Source organism: Oncorhynchus masou, chromosome 18, assembly GCF_036934945.1.
Source record: "Oncorhynchus masou masou isolate Uvic2021 chromosome 18, UVic_Omas_1.1, whole genome shotgun sequence".
NCBI lineage: Eukaryota > Metazoa > Chordata > Actinopteri > Salmoniformes > Salmonidae > Oncorhynchus > Oncorhynchus masou.
In genome coordinates this window covers 1,161,848-1,168,201 of record NC_088229.1, presented here as the reverse complement: position 1 = coordinate 1,168,201, position 6,354 = coordinate 1,161,848, and positions in this window count along the sequence as shown.

The window sequence follows — 6,354 nt, the reverse complement described above, 5'->3', positions numbered from 1 at the left end:
AGTGATTCATATACACACACTGCACATAGATATACCCCCACACAGTTCCCACGAGCTGTATGCAAAGCAACCCGGCAGACCAACAGTCTGGTTAATGAATAACAGCACCAGAGTAACTCAACACCACCTAAACACCACTGGGCTCTGCCGAGGGGGAGGACGGCTCGTCATAATGTCTGGAACGGAGTCAATGGAATGGAATCAACCACGTGAAAACCACCTGTTTGTGTTTTGATGCCATTCCAATTGACTCCGTTCCAGACATTATGATGAGCCGTCCTCCCCTCAACAGCCTCCACTTTTACATACACACACCTACTCACTCACAAATAGGGGAGAAAGAGAAGGTTGTTGTTAGATTAGATACGCTTGCACTCTTGTTCAGTGTTATCAATAATATCATTTTATATCTGTAAGTCTTCATGCAAATGAAGGAAGTAACCAGGCTACACAGTGAACGGATTATGTTATATTTAAATAGCTTTCAACTTGACTCTCATATTCAAACGCTCACCACACATACAATTCCAGTAGGAGCCACAGCGGGCGCTATATCCACACCCACTCTTTGTGTTGTATGGCGCCACCTTGTGTACTAAGCCGGTAATATCGTAGATCCCAGTATGAGAGAAGGATGGTATGATGATATGAACAATAGGATACAGCTCAATGTCAAAGTGGAATTATGTAAAAACAAAAAAATACAAAAATAGCTGATGTTTTTTTGCAAATGGTAAAAACATCAGTAGCCAAAACATCATTATAAAGCACCAAGTGTGCTTGATAAAAAGTGAAAACCAGCGCAAAAAGCAATAATGGGGTGCTGTGTGGCTCAGTCGGTAGAGCATGGCGCTTGCAACGCCAAGCGTCGTGGGTTCGATTCCTACTGGGGCCACCCATATGCAAAAGTAGTGGCCCCAGCCGACTTGTAAGTCGCTTTGGACAAAAGCGTCTGCTAAATGGGATATATATTGACACCTCTATTCACTATATGACAGCAGTCAAAAATAATCCATTTGACGTTGGATAGCATGCCGAATTAGTCTGATTCTTTGTCATCAAACTGAGGTAACTCATGATCTCTCTGAAGTGATCCTGTGACGTGGTTTCTCCACAGGAAAGTAACACGTACATGTCTGAGCAGGAAGTCTCCACTGAACGCTCTCTCCATAGAACGCTCTCTCCACTGAATGCTCTCTCCACTGAACGCTCTCTCCATAGAACGCTCTCTCCATAGAACGCTCTCTCCACTGAATGCTCTCTCCACTGAACGCTCTCTCCATAGAACGCTCTCTCCACTGAATGCTCTCTCCACTGAACGCTCTCTCCACTGAACGCTCTCTCCATAGAACGCTCTCTCCATAGAACGCTCTCTCCATAGAACGCTCTCTCCACTGAATGCTCTCTCCACTGAACGCTCTCTCCACTGAACGCTCTCTCCACTGAACGCTCTCTCCACAGAACGCTCTCTCCACAGAACGCTCTCTCCACAGAACGCTCTCTCCACAGAACGCTCTCTCCATAGAACGCTCTCTCCATAGAACGCTCTCTCCATAGAACGCTCTCTCCATAGAACGCTCTCTCCATAGAACGCTCTCTCCATAGAACGCTCTCTCCATAGAACGCTCTCTCCACTGAACGCTCTCTCCACTGAATGCTCTCTCCATAGAACGCTCTCTCCACTGAACGCTCTCTCCACTGAACGCTCTCTCCACTGAACGCTCTCTCCATAGAACGCTCTCTCCATAGAACGCTCTCTCCATAGAACGCTCTCTCCATAGAACGCTCTCTCCACTGAACGCTCTCTCCATAGAACGCTCTCTCCATAGAACGCTCTCTCCACTGAACGCTCTCTCCACTGAACGCTCTCTCCACTGAACGCTCCACAGACAAACAGGATTCAAATCAACGTTTCCAGCTCATCAACAGACAGGTCCCAGACAGTGTCTCCTGGCTCCCTGTGTCCCAGTACAGTCCCTGGTCCCAGGCAGTGTCTCCTGGCTCCCTGTGTCCCCCAGTACAGTCCCTGGTCCCAGACAGTGTCTCCTGGCTCCCTGTGTGTCTCAGTACAGTCCCTGGTCCCAGGCAGTGTCTCCTGGCTCCCTGTGTCCCAGTACAGTCCCTGGTCCCAGACAGTGTCTCCTGGCTCCCTGTGTCCCAGTACAGTCCCTGGTCCCAGGCAGTGTCTCCTGGCTCCCTGTGTCTCAGTACAGTCCCTGGTCCCAGGCAGTGTCTCCTGGCTCCCTGTGTGTCCCAGTACAGTCCCTGATCCCAGACAGTGTCTCCTGGCTCCCTGTGTCCCAGTACAGTCCCTGGTCCCAGACAGTGTCTCCTGGCTCCCTGTGTCTCAGTACAGTCCCTGGTCCCAGGCAGTGTCTCCTGGCTCCCTGTGTCTCAGTACAGTCCCTGGTCCCAGGCAGTGTCTCCTGGCTCCCTGTGTCTCAGTACAGTCCCTGGTCCCAGGCAGTGTCTCCTGGCTCCCTGTGTCTCAGTACAGTCCCTGGTCCCAGGCAGTGTCTCCTGGCTCCCTGTGTCTCAGTACAGTCCCTGGTCCCAGGCAGTGTCTCCTGGCTCCCTGTGTCCCAGTACAGTCCCTGGTCCCAGGCAGTGTCTCCTGGCTCCCTGTGTCCCAGTACAGTCCCTGATCCCAGACAGTGTCTCCTGGCTCCCTGTGTGTCCCAGTACAGTCCCTGGTCCCAGGCAGTGTCTCCTGGCTCCCTGTGTCCCAGTACAGTCCCTGGTCCCAGGCAGTGTCTCCTGGCTCCCTGTGTGTCCCAGTACAGTCCCTGGTCCCAGGCAGTGTCTCCTGGCTCCCTGTGTCCACCAGTACAGTCTCTGGTCCCAGGCAGTGTCTCCTGGCTCCCTGTGTCCCAGTACAGTCCCTGGTCCCAGGCAGTGTCTCCTGGCTCCCTGTGTGTCTCAGCCACAGTCCCTGGTCCCAGACAGTGTCTCCTGGCTCCCTGTGTCCCCCAGTACAGTCCCTGGTCCCAGGCAGTGTCTCCTGGCTCCCTGTGTCCCCCAGTACAGTCCCTGGTCCCAAGCAGTGTCTCCTGGCTCCCTGTGTCCCCCAGTACAGTCCCTGGTCCCAGACAGTGTCTCCTGGCTCCCTGTGTCCCAGTACAGTCCCTGTGTCGGCATCGAGTAATTGTCTCTGGCCCCCTCCCAGTTAGGGGGAGTGATGAGCTCTACAGCAGAGTCTCACAACTCAATCGCTGGTTGAAAACTGTTTTCTGCCCCTCCGAAAAGTTAGAATTTGTAGATAATTGGCCCTCTTTTTGGGACTCACCCACAAACAGGACCAAGCCTGACCTGCTGAGGAGTGACGGACTCCATCCTAGCTGGAGGGGTGCTCTCATCTTATCTACCAACATAGACAGGGCTCTAACTCCTCTAGCTCCACAATGAAATAGGGTGCAGGCCAGGCAGCAGGCTGTTAGCCAGCCTGCCAGCATAGTGGAGTCTGCCACTAGCATAGTCAGTGTAGTCAGCTCAGCTATCACCATTGAGACCGTGTCTGTGCCTCGACCTAGGTTGCGCAAAACTAAACATGGCGGTGTTCGCCTTAGCAATCTCACTAGGATAAAGACCACCTCCATTCCTGTCATTATTGAAAGAGATCATGATACCTCACATCTCAAAATAGGGCTACTTAATGTTAGATCCCTTACTTCAAAGGCAATTATAGTCAATGAACTAATCACTGATCATAATCTTGATGTGATTGGCCTGACTGAAACATGGCTTAAGCCTGATGAATTTACTGTGTTAAATGAGGCCTCACCTCCTGGCTACACTAGTGACCATATCCCCGTGCATCCCGCAAAGGCGGAGGTGTTGCTAACATTTACGATAGCAAATTTCAATTTACAAAAAAAAAAAATGACGTTTTCGTCTTTTGAGCTTCTAGTCATGAAATCTATGCAGCCTACTCAATCACTTTTTATAGCTACTGTTTACAGGCCTCCTGGGTCATATACAGCGTTCCTCACTGAGTTCCCTGAATTCCTATCGGACCTTGTAGTCATAGCAGATAATATTCTAATCTTTGGTGACTTTAATATTCACATGGAAAAGTCCACAGACCCACTCCAAAAGGCTTTCGGAGCCATCATCGACTCAGTGGGTTTTGTCCAACATGTCTCTGGACCCACTCACTGTCACAGTCATACGCTGGACCTAGTTTTGTCCCATGGAATAAATGTTGTGGATCTTAATGTTTTTCCTCATAATCCAGGACTATCGGACCACCATTTTATTACGTTTGCAATTGCAACAAATAATCTGCTCAGACCCCAACCAAGGAACATCAAAAGTCGTGCTATAAATTCACAGACAACACAAAGATTCCTTGATGTCCTTCCAGATTCCCTCTGTCTACCCAATGACACCAGAGGACAAAAATCAGTTAACCACCTAACTGAGGAACTCAATTTAACCTTGCGCAATACCCTAGATGCAGTTGCACCCCTAAAAACTAAAAACATTTCTCATAAGAAACTAGCTCCCTGGTACACAGAAAATACCCGAGCTCTGAAGCAAGCTTCCAGAAAATTGGAACGGAAATGGCGCCACACCAAACTGGAAGTCTTCCGTCTAGCTTGGAAAGACAGTACCGTGCAGTACCGAAGAGCCCTTACTGCTGCTCGATCATCCTATTTTTCTAACTTAATTGAGGACAATAAGAACAATCCAAAATTCCTTTTTGATACGGTCGCAAAGCTAACTAAAAAGCAGCATTCCCCAAGAGAGGATGACTTTCACTTTAGCAGTGATAAATTCATGAACTTCTTTGAGGAAAAAATTATGATTATTAGAAAGCAAATTACAGACTCCTCCTTAAATCTGCGTATTCCTTCAAAGCTCAGTTGTCCTGAGTCTGCACAACTCTGCGTGGACCTAGGATCAAGAGAGACGCTCAAGTGTTTTAGTACTATATCTCTTGACACAATGATGAAAATAATCATGGCCTCTAAACCTTCAAGCTGCTTACTGGACCCTATTCCAACTAAACTACTGAAAGAGCTGCTTCCTGTGCTTGGCCCTCCTATGTTGAACATAATAAACGGCTCTCTATCCACCGGATGTGTACCAAACTCACTAAAAGTGGCAGTAATAAAGCCTCTCTTGAAAAAGCCAAACCTTGACCCAGAAAATATAAAAAACTATCGGCCTATATCGAATCTTCCATTCCTCTCAAAAATCTTAGAAAAGGCTGTTGCTCAGCAACTCACTGCCTTCCTGAAGACAAACAATGTATATGAAATGCTTCAGTCTGGTTTTAGACCCCATCATAGCACTGAGACGGCACTTGTGAAGGTGGTAAATGACATTTTAATGGCATCGGACCGAGGCTCTGCATCTGTCCTCGTGCTCCTAGACCTTAGTGCTGCTTTTGATACCATCGATCACCACATTCTTTTGGAGAGATTGGAAACCCAAATTGGTCTACACGGACAAGTTCTGGCCTGGTTTAGATCTTATCTGTCGGAAAGATATCAGTTTGTCTCTGTGGATGGTTTGTCCTCTGACAAATCAACTGTAAATTTCGGTGTTCCTCAAGGTTCCGTTTTAGGACCGCTGTTGTTTTCACTATATATTTTACCTCTTGGGGATGTTATTCGAAAACATAATGTTAACTTTCACTGCTATGCGGATGATACACAGCTGTACATTTCAATGAAACATGGTGAAGCCCCAAAATTGCCCTCGCTAGAAGCATGTGTTTCAGACATAAGGAAGTGGATGGCAGCAAACTTTCTACTTTTAAACTCGGATAAAACAGAGATGCTTGTTCTAGGTCCCAAGAAACAAAGAGATCTTCTGTTGAATCTGACAATTAATCTTAATGGTTGTACAGTCATCTCAAATAAAACTGTGAAGGACCTCGGCGTTACTCTGGACCCTGATCTCTCTTTTGAAGAACATATCAAGACCATTTCAAGGACAGCTTTTTTCCATCTACGTAACATTGCAAAAATCAGAAACTTTCTGTCCAAAAATGATGCAGAAAAATTAATCCATGCTTTTGTCACTTCTAGGTTAGACTACTGCAATGCTCTACTTTCCGGCTACCCGGATAAAGCACTAAATAAACTTCAGTTAGTGCTAAATACGGCTGCTAGAATCCTGACTAGAACCAAAAAATTTGATCATATTACTCCAGTGCTAGCCTCCCTACACTGGCTTCCTGTCAAAGCAAGGGCTGATTTCAAGGTTTTACTGCTAACCTACAAAGCATTGCATGGGCTTGCTCCTACCTATCTCTCTGATTTGGTCCTGCCGTACATACCTACACGTACGCTACGGTCACAAGACGCAGGCCTCCTAATTGTCCCTAGAATTTCTAAGCAAACA